Genomic DNA, 16460 nt, shown 5'->3' on the forward strand with positions numbered 1-16460 from the left:
ACGAGTCCATTTGCAGACTTTTGCCACTTTTTGCAGATTCTATTTGCAGTTTTTGGGGCATTCAACAGAGCATTGAAGTGCATTTTGAGCCTTTGATAGGTTGTGACAGTATTTGTGATTGTGGGCAGATTGTCTTTGCAGATTTTACTTGTGCATTTGACATCCCAGAAAAGGATTTTACTTGGTCAGTTTGCTGTTTTTTTTTGAGATTATCTGGTGAAAATGGCTCAGAACAACCCCAATGAGGTGTTCAGAGTTCTCACACAGGAGGATAAGTTGGATGGCACCAACTACTCCTTGTGGAGTTTCATGGTTCGCAATATCTTGGTTGACAGACATCCTTGGGATTATGTCAATGGAGATAAATCAAGACCAGATACAGTGGCTACACCTGTCACTCCTATAGCTAGAGGCAAGGATAGAGGTGCAAATGCAGCACAAGTAGTTGGAGCAGCCGCTCGAGGAGCTCCCACAGCAGAGCAGAAAAGATGGGACTCTACAGATGCACAAGCTCTTTCAGTGATTTCTCTATCTGTCAAGAGGTTCATTATACCTCACATTCAGTCATGCAAGACATCTATGGCAGCTTGGGAGATACTAGAGAGTATGTTTGCAGCAAGAAATGATGCCAGAGTTTCGTTTTTGAAGCGAGAGATTTCCCATACGCATATGGATGAGGGAGATTCCATGAATTCTCACCTCACAAAGCTTCAGGACTTGAGGGAACAGTTGCTGAATATTGATGAAGTCATTCCGGATTCAGAGATGATCACAGCCACTCTGAACTCTCTTCCGGAGTCCTATCTCGGTTTCCACACCTTGCTGAATTTGTCATTGAAGGGGGGCAGCAATACTCTCTCTTTTCATGAGTTGGTAGGACTTCTGTTGCAGGAGGAGCAGACAAGCAGAAATATGGCAGCCCGGGCTGGCAAGCATGCCATGCTCTCCAAGTTCAAGCCCAAGGTCAAAGGGCAGCAAAAGCCACATGCCAATCAGCCCACAAATCAGCATAAAGCTGATACAGGACAGCCCTCTTATAAGGCAAAGGGTGATACAAATAAGCAGAAAAAGAAAGGCATCTGTCATTATTGCAAGAAGCCAGGTCATTATATTGGAGAATGCAAGAAGCGCATAGCCAAAGAGAAGAAAAGGGATTCTGGTATGGCTGTGTCTGATGCATCAGCTCCACATTCTCATGATGGGGGAGATGTTGCAGCCAACTTTGTGGAAGAGCACTATGCCTTTCTGTCTTGCACTTCAGATTTTTCAGTGGGTAGTTCAGATGCTACAGCCGCTAATGATGATGACCCATATGCTTTCTTGACTTGCAATTATGATCCTTCAAAGGATGCATGCTCTCTTAGTGTTGATGAGACACTTCATACTTGGTATTTTGACAGTGGTGCTTCAAAGCACATCACTTCCAAGAAGAGTCTGTTTGTATCTCTGCATCCTCCACCCACCAAACAGAAGGTGACTTGTGCGAATAATTCTTCTTATTCAGTGTGTGGAGTGGGAGACATTATTCTCACATCCACTGATGGCACAGATTTCAGAGTTTCGGATGTTCTCTATGTGCTAGGGATAAAGAAGAATTTGCTTTCAGTGTCCTCACTCAATAGAGAAGGTTTTCAGGTTGTTTTTGATGATGACAAGTTTGCAATCAGAGACAAAGAGAATGACTATTCTTTGATGTTGTCTGGCACTTTGTATCGGGATCTTTGTCAGCTTGATCTATATGAAAAAAGATCCGATCTTGCATTATCAGCTAGCACTCCCACTGCTGCGATGCAGAATGCGGAGTTATGGCATGCTAGGTATGGGCACATGAGCTATGGTAGCTTAATGACACTTCAGAGGCATGATATGGTTGATGCATTGCCTCCTTTGGAGTCGCCTCCTCCACATGCATGTGAAGGTTGCATCCTTGGCAAGATGCATAGACTTCCCTTCAAGAAGGATGGTGTAGTGAAAACTACATGGAAATGACAGCTTATTTACATTGATGTCTGCGGTCCCATGAGGACACCTGCTTTTGGGGGTTATCTCTATTCTGTTACATTCATAGATGACTTCACCAACTACACTTGGGTCTATGGTCTCAAGGAAAAATTAGAAGTGTTTATGCATTTCAAACACTTTGTGGCTATGGTTGAGAATGACACAGGACTCAAGGTGCAGACACTTCGCAGAGATCGAGGGGGAGAGTATACGTCTCATGAATTTGAGACATTTTTGAAGGAGAAAGGCATCACGCATCAGCTTATAGTAAGGCTTACGCCTCAACAGAATGGCAAAGCTGAGCGGAAGAATCGCACTGCCATGGAGATGGATAGATGCATACTCACAAGTAAGAAGTTGCCTCACAGGTTTTGGCTTGAAGGCCTCGTGTGTGCCAACGATATTTTGAATCGGGCTCCTACAAAGGCTTCGAAGACAATCACTCCCTATGAGGCATGGCATAAGAGAAAGGCTTCAGTGAACCATTTCAGAGTTTTTGGTTGTGTTGCATATGCCCACGTGCTTGTGGAGTTTAGACACAAGTTGTCAGATAATGCACTCAAATGCATTTTTGTGGGATATAGTTCACAAAGCAAAGGCTATCGTCTCTATAATCCTGCTACACGCAAGATTTTTGTTAGTAGAGATGTTATATTCTCTGAAAATTCAGCACATACACAAGCTGAATTTTAGATTCCAACTTCTTCAGATGATGTGTTTGAGGGGATGCTTCCTATCACATTTGGTTCCCCCGCTGAAACTCAGAATTTACAGCAATCTCCTCCAGATCCACATGCCCCGATTAAGCCACCGGCTGATTTAGTACCACCTTAGGGTGTGGATGAAGTTGTCAGGCAAGAGATTCAAGAGATACATGCAGCCAAAACAGTCCCGAATTGGTTGCTTCAGACTCTCAGGGAGAGTAGGCTTGAGGCTCCATTGCTTGGCAGGACTCCTAGTGCAGTAAGGCATGCAGGGGGGCTCTTTTAGTTGAGACAGCTTATGCAGGGACTCTTTTTGATGAAGAGGAGCCAGACTCTTTTGAAGAAGCAAAGGATAATGTGCATTGGATGCAAGCCATGCATAATGAGGTTCAATCCATAGAGAAAAATCAGACTTGGGTTGTTGTGGATTTGCCACCAGGTAAGCATGCCATCGCTACAAAATGGGTTTTCAAGGTCAAACGTAACTCCGATGGGTCCATTGACAGGTACAAAGCAAGGCTGGTTGCCAAAGGATATGCTTAGAAAAAGGGCATTGATTATGAGGAGACTTGTGCTCCTACATCCAGAATGACAACCATCAGAACTGTTATTGGCATGGCTGCACATTTGGATTGGAAAGTCCATCGGTTGGACATAAAAACAGCATTTTTAAATGGAGACTTGTTGGAAGAGGTGTATGTGAAACCATCTCCAGACTTTGCGGTATCAGATAATGCCCGTAAGGCATGTAAGCTGAATAAAGCTTTATATGGGCTGAAACAGGCTCCCTGTGCTTGGTGTGCAAAGATACATGCCTTTCTGTCCAACAAGGGTTTCAGCAATAGTCCAACTGAAAGCACCCTCTACATCAAGAAGGATGAGGGGGAATCTTGGTCATCATTATTTATGTAGATGATCTAATGCTCACAGGGCCTAATGGTGATAAAATTGCAGATTTCAAGGCTGAAATGAGAGCCACTTTTGACATGTCAGATTTGGGCATGTTACATTATTACTTGGGGTCCAATTCATTCAAGAGAGACGTGGTATCATTATGTCTCAATCCATGTATGTTCAAAAACTCTTGGATAGATTCAGGATGCAAGATTGCAAGCCTATAGCTACTCCCATGGAGCCAGGGTTGAGGCTTACAATGTATGATGGAGAAGCTGTAGATGCCACACTCTACAGTCAGGCGGTTGGATGCCTCATATATCTGTGCAATACACGGCCCGATATTCAGTTTGTAGTATCTCAGGTGAGCAGGTATATGCACAGCCCAAAGATAACACATTGGCAGGCTATAAAACACATCTTCCGTTACTTGCAAGGCACAAAGTCTTATGGCTTAGGGGGGTGACTTGTAGATGCATGCTTACAGTGATTCAGATTGGGCTGGAGACTATGACACTAGGCAGTCCACAAGTGGTAATTGTTTCTTTTTGGGCAAAGCTTGCATTTCTTGGCTGAGCAAGAAGCAATCTACTGTGGCTACTTCCTCATGTGAAGCTGAGTACAGGGCAGCTTTCACAGCGACAATTTCATGTGTTTGGCTGCGTCGTTTGCTTGTTGATCTTCATCTTTCATTGGAGGGTCCTTCTCCGATTCTCACTGATAGTCAGAGTGCTATAGCAGTGGCAAAGAACCCTGTGTTTCATGCTCGCATGAAAAGCACATTGAGGTTCACTATCACTATGTCAGAGAGAAGTTGCATGCAGGAGAGATCAGTATGATCTATGTGTGAACACGTGACAATGTTGCAGACATCTTCACCAAAGCACTTCCACGTGAGAAGTTTGAGGCATTTCGTAGTGCCCTGAACTTACCTCGTTTTGGTGATTGATCATTTCCTTGTACATGACATTGGCACTGCAGGGGGGTGTTAGAATTATTGATAAATTCTAGGCAGTGACCAATGCAATGACAATAAGTGGGTTAGGGGCAGTTTTCCCTCCTTTAGAGGTTTTTCCCCCTTACCACAGTTAGTTCACTAACTACGGTTAGTGAAGGATAAGGTTTGTCACTTAGACAAAACCTTATCCCCCCTTTGTATTGCTTTACTCTTTTTAATTGCATATTCGACGTTCAACTCTCACACTCTCTTCGGCTTGTTGCTCTCTCTCCATTTACATCACTTCCGTCGCTCAGCCTCCGTCGCTCCCCCCGTCGCTCAGCCCCGTCGCTCCCCTCGTCACTCAGCTCGTCGTTGCCTAGCCCGCCACTCTTCACTTCCCCACTTCCTCTCCCCACTCTTTGCTGGGCTGTACCCCAGGCCCAGCCAAGGGGTTAGTCCAGCCAAAAGGGGGATAGTCGATATGGCCAGCCCATCCTCCCCTCATCCCTCCAAGCTTCACTCCGCCATGGTAGCCACAACCCCTGTTCCCTTCAACAGGACGTACTCTAGGTATAAGATTCAACCTCCCCCGACGCCGACCAAGCCGCAAGAGCAGATTTACCATCTCCAGCAAGAAGTGCGAGACCTGAGGTCCCAGCTCACCCAAGCCCTAGCTCGTATTGCAGCTTTGCAAGGCCCAGGGAAGCAGGAGATTATTGCAGCAGCCGTACAAACATGTAAAGCTGAGCCCCCAACATCACAGTTGATTTCCACGGTTAGAGAGCTTATCCAGGTGAAAGTAACAGCTGAACCCAAGGTTGACATCCAAACAGAGATCCAAGAACATCACCTTCGGAAAGAGAATGCTATGAAGATTCGAATAGGGGGAATACCCGATTGGCAGCACGAGGATGACACTTTCGAGGAGGCAATCGACAGAATCAAGGCAGCATTCCCGGCCATTGATTGGTCAGCAAGCCCAACTGATGACAAGAATGATGATGAAGAGGAGTCTTTCCCAGTTTATTTATCGCCTAGGAATGGACACGTTGTCATCACCTTCAACTCGAAGACACTCAGGAAGAGGATTCTACAACAATCCTATAAGCTGAAGGGGACAAAGATATGGATTGCTGAGGAGCTTACAAGAACCCAACTGAAGAACAAAGCTACCGAGCTTGCAAAGGTTCGGGCAGCCAGGGAAGCAGGAAAATGGGCAGTATATCGTGATGGTCTTGCAACGATTAGAGAATTTAAGACAAAATCTAAAGACCCTCAGTCTTAAACTGATGTAATGGCCACTCCATAGCCTAGTACTTAGTTCCTTTTATGTTTTATGTTCTATGTGTTTTGTTTTTTTGGAGGAATCTGATGATACTCCCAGGGAGGTTGCCTATGGCCCTCTCTGTACTGATGTATAAGCAGGTCTCTTTTGTCCCATAGACCTTTTTAGGTCTCCAGTGGACATTAATAAACTTTCTTTCTTTCTATGTGCCAGGCATAAAGAAGAAATTGCTTTCAGTGTCCTCTCTCAATAGAGGAGGATTTCAGGTTGTTTTTGATGATGATAAGTGCGCAGTCAGAGACAAAGAGAATTACTATGCTTTGATGTTGTCTGGCACTTTGTATCAGGGTGTTTTTCAGCTTGATCTATACGAAAAAAGATCCAATCTTGCATTATCAGTGAGCACTCCCACTGCTGCGATGCAGAATGCGGAGTTATGGCATGCTAGGTATGGGCACATGAGCTATGGCAGCTTAATGACACTTTAGAGGCATGATATGGTTCATGCATTGCCTCCTTTGGAGTCGCCTCCTCCTCATGCATGTGAAGGTTGCATCCTTGGCAAGATGCATAGACTTCCCTTCAAGAAGGATGGTGTAGTGAAAGCTACATGGAAATGACAGCTTATTTACATTGATGTCTGCGGTCCCATGAGGACACCTGCTTTTGGGGGTTGTCTCTATTTTGTTACATTCATAGATGACTTCACCAACTACACTTGGGTCTATGGTCTCAAGGCAAAATCGGAAGTGTTTATGCATTTCAAACACTTTGTGGCTATGGTTGAGAATGACACAGGACTCAAGGTGCAGTCACTTCGCAGAGATCGAGGGGGAGAGTATATGTCTCATGAATTTGAGGCATTTTTGAGGGAGAAAGGCATCATGCATAAGCTTACAGTGAGGCTTACGCCTCAACAGAAAATGGCAAAGCTGAGCGGAAGAATTGCATTGCCATGGAGATGGATAGATGCATGCTTACAAGTAAGAAGTTGCCTCACAGGTTTTGGCTTGAAGGCCTCATGTGTGCTAACTATATTTTGAATCGGGCTTCTACAAAGGCTTTGAAGACAATGACTCCCTATAAGGCATGGCATGGGAGAAAGCCTTCAGTGGACCATTTCAGAGTTTTTGGTTGTGTTGTGCATATGCCGATGTGCTTGTGGAGTTTAGACACAAGCTGTCAGATAAGGCACTCAAATGCATTTTTGTCGGATATAGTTCACAAAGCAAAGGCTATCGTCCCTACAATCCTGCTACACGCAAGATTTTTGTTAGTAGAGATGTTATATTCTATGAAAATGCAGCACATACACATGCTGAATTTCAGTCTATGGACAGGCTATTTAATAGACTTTGATGCCGTACTTGGTTTTGAAGAACTCTTTCTCTCCTCTAGCTCATTTTGCACGCAGAGAGAGAGAGAGAGAGAGAGAGAGAGAGAGAGAGAGTTTGTGCCCTTCATCTTAGTGACTCAGCTCTTGGTTTTCCTATCAATAGGGCATCTTCTTCCACAGGTGGTGGGCTATCCCCAAATAAAAATTTTACATGCCTAAATCTGTCCTGTCAAATTCAGCTCTCAACTCAGTTTTGAAATCTGCAATTATATCCTCATTTGACCGCGTGAGCAAGATGTCATCTACATGAAGAATGATGACCAAAATATCCCCCCCATACTTCTTGATGTAGACGGTGCTTTCCGTAGGACTATTGTGTAATCCCTTGCTTGCCAGGAATGCAAAAATCTTGGAATACCATGCATGTGGGGCTTGTTTCAGCCCATATAAAGCCTTGTTAAGCTTGCATACCTGAAGTTCATTGCCAGAAAGTTCAAATCCAGGAGGTTGCTTGACATAAACCTCTTCCTGCAAGTCCCCATAAAGGAAAGCTGTTTTTATGTCCAACTGATGGACATTCCACACAAAATTTGCAGCTTTTGAAATAACTGACCATATGGTGGTGTCATGTGCACGGATCGGTATCTGACGTGTACTAGGTACACAGAACTAGCTCAGGTTAGCCTGGGGAGGCTTAGAGCTAGGCAGGCTTGATTCTCGGGTTGAGTGGCAAGGGTATGAACTATTTATAGGTCTTCGCTATTTTTGGCGCCGGGGGCCCGAGTCTATAAAAGAGGCCCAGGGGGTTCAGTTCTCAGAGAGCAGTTGGGAGCAAGTCTCGTTCCCAGGTGCTAGGTCTGATCCTGGATTGTGTCGCGGACGCGCGCCTGCATCTTAGGGTAGCCCAAGGCCCAGTGGCAGATCCAGGGCTTCACAGCGCCACCTGGTGGTATGGGACACCAGGCTGGTTGGGATCTGATTGGGAGTTCGTACCAGTAGCTCAGCTCGTGGCTCGGGGGGACATCTTCTGATTCGGGATCACATCCCGTAGATGTCACGGTTGGGTGGTGAGCAGCCTGCTCAGTTCTGATGTTGTGTGTGGTTATTTTGCAGATCAGGGGTTTCAGGAGTGCTGGGATGTGTCAGTTGGTATCAGAGCCAACTCCTGAGGTAGGAACTTCTGATACGAGAAATTTGACGGATTTCTCTTCCAGGTATGCCCTGAAATTCGAGATTTCCTGCTGCGTGTTTTGCTGTCTACCTGGAGAAGGAGGGGTGAAGAGATATCTGGAAAAGGCAGGAAGAAGGAGAGACCTGATTACGAAATTACTGAAGAGTCTACGTGAGAGAGGGAGTGAAATTCTAGCTAGGAGAATGGGGAAGAGAGGCGAAACAGGGCTGATCAGTAGGAGATGGAATCGAGATGCTGGTCAGGGCTGCAGAGAGGTAAGTGCCGCTGGTAGGAGAGGCTGAGGAGTTGCGCCATCAGATGGTGCAGAACTCGGCCCAGGCAGGGGGTGCGTTAGGCTGAGCAGGGTGCGGTCGATGGCATCTAGGGGTAGCTGAGGTGCGAAAAAGCACCACCTTCCAAGCTTGGAAGGTGGCGCAGAAAAAAGCATCGACCCTCCAAGATTGGAGGGTGTGCATGCTAATTTTAGCTTAAGCCCCAATTTTGGGAGGCCAGCTTTTCTGGAAAGCGTGGCTGGGCTTTTCTAGGAAGCACAGCCTCCAGAATAGCTGGGCTATTTTCTATAAAGACTGGCGAGACTTCAAGTCCAGCCATAGCCTCAAGCCTGACAGCGCAAGAGCAGCCTGCCCTTACCAGAATTCCGCCATTTAGTTACGGCTGCAACAGCAGCAGCCCTGCGACCTGCCTCTGCCTGCGATCTGCCTCCACGAAACGGCTGCAACAGCAGCAGCCCTGCGACCTGCCTCTGCCCGCGATCTGCCTCCACGAAACGGCTGCAACAGTAGCAGCTGTTCCGTACTGTACGGCCTGCAGCGGACCTGCAACAGGACCTCATCCCCTACGCGCGCTGATCGTTGGTGCACGATATCTACTGGTTCCAGTCAGCTTCTCTGATTTCGCCATATCTTGGAGGGACGGTTTCTTTCCTCTACTCTTTCCCCTCCAGTTTCGATTCTCCCAGCTATTTCTCTCAGCCTGTAATCAAGTTAGTATTCAGCCATGTCTGATGCTCCGAATCCCGAGTTCACTATGGGAGAGCAGGAATTAGATTACACTCCAGTGGGGGAGGATGATCAGGGTCTCTATGACGACCTGATCACTAAGAAAGCCTTCAGTGAGTTCACGACTGCTCTAGATGGTAAATTTGAGCAGGTCAACGCTAATCAATCGGGGTTGACACAGCAACTCCAAGGGATACAAGCTACCTTGACTCTTCTGGCTAGCACGGTTCAGGCACTCACGCATGTGGATGCCATGGCCTCCGTGCTAGGCCCGAATATCACTCCGGATCCCTTTCCAGGTGACCAGAAATCAAGAACAAAGGAGGTGGTTGACACTTGGCTACACAAGTGGCAAGTTCACTTCCAATTTCACCCCTATCCAGACGAGAAAAAGATTCAGCTAGCAGCAGGGTTTATGTCAGGTAAAGCCTTGCTTTGGTGGAAAGAACTTCAGCCAAAGCCTGATACTTGGACAGAATTTGAGGGTATCTTCAGGAAGGAGTTCCTGAAGAAGGAAGATGACTACGATATCGTCGGCAAGCTCAAAGCCCTCGATATGTCAAAATTGAATTTAACTTTTGAAGTTTATCTTCAGAGATTTAGGGATCTGCAAACCAGGGCCACCAAAATGGATCCTGTAACCTTGTTAGGTTTTTTCGTGGATGGTTTGCCAGACTCCTATAAGTTATAGATTAAGAATAACAAGTGCACAACATTGCAGGAGGCCATGACATATGCGCGCATATATGATGATACCATGGCCGGAACCAAGGCAACCACAGTTACTGAGACCAGCGGAAAGAACAAACGCAAGTTCTTTCAGCATGCGACTGGTATTGGGGAGACGAAGTCTACGGACAACGCCTCCAGGAAAAGCTTAACTCCTGCGAAGAATGGTAAGGCCCGTTTCCTTCGCACTCTCAGGCTCAAGAAAGAGGGCCGGTGTTTTTATTGCGAGGAGCGGGGCCACACGAAGAATGAGTGTCCTAAGCGGAAGAACCAGAGATTGGTGCTAGGACCGAAGCTCCAGGCAGGTCCGCGTACCGCAGCCAAGGGAGCCAACCAGGTTACGATGACAGGTATTTCAGTAAATGTCATTACCTGCCCCCTTTCTTGCAATTGTACCTTTAATACTTCGTTGTTTGGTTCCCATGATCTTTTCCGAGTTTATGGAGAAGTTAGGGACCAACGGGTTCACATTCTCTTTGATCCGGGCAGCTCTCACAATTTTGTTAATTACAAATTTGTGCAGAAGATGGGGCTGTCCACAGTACCTAGCGACCACACCTACGAGGTGCAGCTTCCAGCCGGGAAGCAGTTTTGGGATCGCAAGGTTGAAGCGCTTCCCATCCGGATTCAAGCCTACACGGGAGCTCTCACATGTTATGTTATGCATCTAGAGCATGTAGACTTGTTGATCGGGATAGAGTGGTTTAAAACCCACAATATCCAGATCGGATGGACGGAGCATACGCTTTCTTTTGTAGACAAAGGCACCCAATTTTGTATTCAGTGTGATAAGATTATCCCTTCTCAGGGGCCTATTGTATCTGCGATGCAGCTTCGGAATATATTGAACACTTCTCATTATGATGTCTATCAGTGTGTTTTGATTCCACTTTCTTCATTTGTTGTTTCAGTAATTAACAAAAATGAATTAAGTGTGTTTGAACACCGAGAATTGAGAACGTTGTTAGATAATTTTAAGGACGTATTCCCAGTTCAACTGCCGGAAGGTTTACCTCCAGAAAGGGCAGTAGATCATCGCATAGACTTAGTCCCAGGGGCTCAACCTATCAGTGTACCACCATATAGGATGAGCCAGGTAGAGGAGGATGAGTTAGCTATCCAGCTTCAGGATTACCTGAATATGGGCTATATCCGCCCAAGTAAATCTCCTTGGGGTGCACCTGTCCTCTTAAGAAAGAAGAAGGATTCTTCCTGGAGGATGTGTATAGATTATAAACGACTAAATAAAGTTACAATTAAGAACCGCTATCCTTTACCTCGTTCTGATGATTTGATAGACCGTTTGGCCGGAGCGAAGTATTTCACTAAGATTGATTTGCGTACGGGTTATCACCAAATCCGTATCTATGCTAAACACATAGATAGGACCGCATTCCGGACTAGGTATGGTCATTACGAGTTCCTCGTATTACCTTTTGGTTTGACCAATGCTCCTGCTACTTTTCAGCAGATGATGAACGATTTGTTCAGAGATTATCTGGGCAAATTTGTTGTCGTGTTCTTAGATGATATCTTGGTATATAGTAAAACGCTTGAGGATCATATAGGACACCTCCGGGTTGTCTTATTTGTTCTAAGACAGCATAAGCTTTATGCCAAGATGAGTAAATGTGACTTCTTTATGAAGGAGATCATTTACTTAGGACACAAGATTTCTTCTGAAGGCATTAGCATTGATCTGGATCGTATCCAGAAGGTTTTAGATTGGCCTATACCTCAGACTGTGAAACAACTTCGTTCTTTCCTAGGATTTACGGTATTTCTTCGGAAGTCAGTCCGTGATTACTCACAAATCACGGTACCATTGACCAACATATTGAAAGGTCGTGGACGCAGGTCTACTCAACCGATCCCTTGGAATGATGCAATGAACAAGGCTTTTGAAACCTTGAAGTTATCTATCAAGGAAGCACCCGTTCTTGCATTACCCGATCCTACCCGGCCTTATGTTTTAGAGGCCGATGCGAGTGATTATGCGATTGGGGCAGCTCTATTCCAAGAGGGCAGACCTGTAGCTTTTGAGAGTAAGAAGCTAGACGACACTCAATATCGTTGGCCCACACTCGAGAAGGAACTTTATGCGGTAGTGTATGCTCTCAAGGTTTGGAGACACTACTTGTATGGTTCAAAGTTCCTCGTATTGACTGATCACCAGTCAATTAAGTATGTGTGTGATGGATCAGACTTGAGAGGAAGGAAAGCTAGATGGGCAGAGTTAATGCAGGATTTTGATTTCGAAATACGTTATCGTAAGGGTTCGTTGAATAGGGTGGCGGATGCCTTAAGTCGAGTTAAGTTTGTAAATGCTTTGTCATTTACGGAAATATCCTCAGACCTATTTCAATCCTTGAGAGGGCTATACGCAACTGATAGTCATTTCAGTTCTTATTGGCAGAGAGTCCAGGATGGGAGCTCCATGGTTGACCAGGACTCAGGGATTGTGCCACCTAGGATACAGGCGGCGGGAGGTCAGTGGATGATTAGGAACGGCTTGCTGTTCCGGAATGAAAAGATTTGTGTACCTGATGTTCTGGACCTAAAATCCAAGATTCTCTGGGAGTGTCATGATGCTCCTAGTGCGGGACATCCAGGTATACATAGGACTCTGTCTCTTGTGAAGCATACCTTTTATTGGCCTAAGATGCGTGCATTTGTAGAGAACTATGTGGTAGGTTGCCGAGTTTGTCAGGTTACTAAGGCTGAACGCCTTAGGAGCGCGGGCTTATTACAGCCATTACAGATTCCAGGTAATAAATGGGAAAGTATTTCCATGGATTTTATTACTGGTTTACCTCGGACGCGCAAGGGTCATGACTCTATTTGGGTCATAGTCGACCGTTTGACAAAAATGGCTAGATTCTTACCTACAAGAACAACTATTTCAGCTGTTCAGCTGGCTCACGAGTTTGTGGACCACTTGTTCAAGCTGTATGGTTTGCCATCTGACATAGTCAGTGACAGGGACTCAAAGTTTACAAGTAACTTCTGGACACTTGTATTTGAGAAGTTGGAAACTACTCTAAGTATGAGTTCCTCGGATCATGCACAATCCGATGGCAGTACAGAGAAGGTCAACCAGTTGGTTGAAGACATGCTTCGGGCATATGTATCTAAGAGACAGTCTTCATGGGAAGATTATCTACCCATGATTGAATTTGCTTACAACAGTGCAAAGCATTCTAGTACAAGTTATAGTCCTTTTATGCTTATGTACGGGTTTCAACCTAAGTCACCAGTTATGGTTGGATTAAAAGGGATTCAAAATGATGCTGCTAAGAACTTCTTGCAAGACATGCAGGAAATGTTGCAGTTTGCCAAGGAGTCTATTAGAAGTGCCCAAGATCGGGACAGATTTTATGCTAATAGACATCGTTCACCTAGAGAGTTCTCTGAAGGAACGATGGTATATTTGCGAATTCCTAAGGAATCCAAGAGCCTCAGTACTGGTTTGGTTCCGAAATTATCCCCCAGATACTGTGGCCCATTCAAGGTCATTAAAAGAATTGGACCAGTTGCATATCGACTAGAATTGCCTCCTGATGTTAAAGTACATCCAGTCTTTCATGTCAGTAGACTGAAAGAAGTATTGGGTGCAGATGATCAAATTGTTTCTCCTCATGAGATTATAGAAGTTACAGATTTAACTTTTATTCCCCACGAACCTGAATCTATTCTTGAATTTCGTGAAAGACAGATTCGAAATCGTACTATCACGGAATACAAGATTAAGTGGAAGGATCGTGTTGAGGAGGATGCAACATGGGAGACATTACAAAACCTCCAAAGAACATTTCCCGATTTCTTACCGAACTCAGGAGTGAGTTCTTAGAGGAGGGGGAGTATGTCATGTGCACGGATCGGTATCTGACGTGTACTAGGTACACAGAACTAGCTCAGGTTAGCCTGGGGAGGCTTAGAGCTAGGCAGGCTTGATTCTCGGGTTGAGTGGCAAGGGTATGAACTATTTATAGGTCTTCGCTATTTTTGGCGCCGGGGGCCCGAGTCTATAAAAGAGGCCCAGGGGGTTCAGTTCTCAGAGAGCAGTTGGGAGCAAGTCTCGTTCCCAGGTGCTAGGTCTGATCCTGGATTGTGTCGCGGACGCGCGCCTGCATCTTAGCGTAGCCCAAGGCCCAGTGGCAGATCCAGGGCTTCACAGCGCCACCTGGTGGTATGGGACACCAGGCTGGTTGGGATCTGATTGGGAGTTCGTACCAGTAGCTCAGCTCGTGGCTCGGGGGGACATCTTCTGATTCGGGATCACATCCCGTAGATGTCACGGTTGGGTGGTGAGCAGCCTGCTCAGTTCTGATGTTGTGTGTGGTTATTTTGCAGATTAGGGGTTTCAGGAGTGCTGGGATGTGTCAGGTGGTCATCCGGGATGTAGGAGCAAAAGTCTCCTCATAATCTTTTCCATCTCTTCTCTATTGGTACACGCATATGGTAGAGGATAGGTGGGCATATTGTATGATATACACCTTACACTTGGTCATCACAGATTACCCTCTGTTACTTTTATGATTTGTCTGCTTACAAAGCCATGTGACCAGCAGAGAATTAATGTTGGTTTATTTGGCTTAACTGGTCTCGGTGTGCTCAGTTCATACATGATCATGAGAGGTTTTGTTGGAATTATGGGAAGATTGATGGAACTGTATCATGCTGCCACAAGTGTAATGGAGCTTGTTAGAATTTAGGAGAGGGGGATTGTGGGGTGACGGCCAGAGCAAGGAGGATCACATCATTATATGACAATCACACTGCTATCTTCCTTATCTTGCAATTTGTTTTTGAGTGGAACATCTCCTAGAGGATTGAAGAGGAGGGAAATCCACAAGAGAGAGAGTTTATACAAGACAAGTGTGGCATCGTTATTTATCAATCCAAGTATGTGCAGAAACTCTTGGATAGGTTCAATATGCATGATTGTAAGCCTATTGCCACTCCCATGGAGCCGGGGCTGAAGCTTACTATGTATGATGCTGGTGAATCAGTGGATGTCACACTTTACAGATAGGCTGTTGGATGCCTCATATACTCGTGCAATACTAGGCCCGATATTTAGTATGCAGTCTCTCAGGTAAGCAGATATATGCACAGCCCAAAGACAACACATTGGCAAGCTGTAGAATGCATCTTCAGATATTTGCAAGGCACAAAGTCTTTTGGCTTGATGTTTCCCAGTGGGCTGGAGACTATGATATCAGGCAGTCCACTAGTGGTAATTGTTTCTTTTTGGGGAACACTTGCATTTCTTGGCTGAGCAAGAAGCAATCTACAGTGGCTACTTCCTCATGTGAAGCTGAGTACAGGGCAGCTTTCACAGCGACAATTGAGTGTGTTTGGCTGCGATGTTTGTTCGCTAATCTTCGTCTCATATTGGAGGGTCCTTCTCCTATTCTCATTGATAGTCAGAGTGCTATTGCAGTGGCAAAGAATCCTGTGTTTCATGCTCGCACGAAGCACATTGAGGTCCATTATCATTATGTCAGAGAGAAGCTGCATGCAGGGGAGTTTAGTATGATCTATGTGTCAACACATGACAATGTTGCAACCATCTTCACCAAAGCACTTCCATGTGAGAAGTTTGAGGCATTTCGCAGTGCCCTAAACTTATCTCCTTTTGGTGATTGATCACTACCTTGTACACCACATTGGCAATGCACCGGGGTGTTAGAATTATTAATATATTATAGGTAGTGGCCAATGTAATGTAATAAGTGAGTTAGGGGCAGTTTTCCCTCTTAGAGGTTTTTTCCCCTAACCACGGTCTAATCTGTAACTTGGGTTAGTAATTAGATAGGGTTTTGTCACTTCGACAAGAAGTGACAAAACCCTACTCACACTTCATTCACTTCAGTTCAGTTGACTTTTGGGAGTGAACTACATTCAGCTCACTCTCCATCTTGCTCACTCTTGCTCTCTCGCTTTTTCTCACATCTTTGTAATGATTTTGTGAAGTCAAGGTTGCATGTAGTTTTGTGTCAGTTAGGGGGTAGAAAAGAAAGAAAGAAGAGTTTATCATTTGCAAAAGTTTATCGTACTGCGTAGTGACTAGCCTGTAGACTGTAGTCACTAGTATGTTGTCCCCCCCACCCCCCCCCTCCCCCGTCCCTCTTGCCCCCCTTCCTGCGGTGGGAAATTATAATATTTTATGTACTAGATGTACCATAATGTTACTCATGCTGTATATACGTTACCTAATGTCTGGTACCACTTAGGTTGCACATGAGAGGAGGCAAGACAAGGGACAGAGGAGACTGAGGCAGCCATTCCAATGGTGTGATGGTCAGTAGCGCACCTCCTGAACCTGTGGAATCTTCAGCACCAATAGAAGGTCAAGCTGCCTCTGTAGCTCGGTCA

At 45.5% G+C, this 16460-nt stretch overlaps 1 protein-coding gene across 13 annotated transcripts in view; it reads left to right on the forward strand.

Moving 5' to 3' along the window:
* The window catches only part of CW7, a 161775-nt gene that overhangs the window by 62944 nt on the left and 82371 nt on the right, over positions 1-16460 (forward strand). The window lies entirely within an intron of this gene.

The sequence above is a fragment of the Dipteris shenzhenensis genome, chromosome 11, assembly GCF_047967505.1.
Source record: "Dipteris shenzhenensis isolate YYH24624 ecotype China chromosome 11, Dip_SZ_1.0, whole genome shotgun sequence".
NCBI classification, from domain to species: Eukaryota; Viridiplantae; Streptophyta; class Polypodiopsida; order Gleicheniales; family Dipteridaceae; genus Dipteris; species Dipteris shenzhenensis.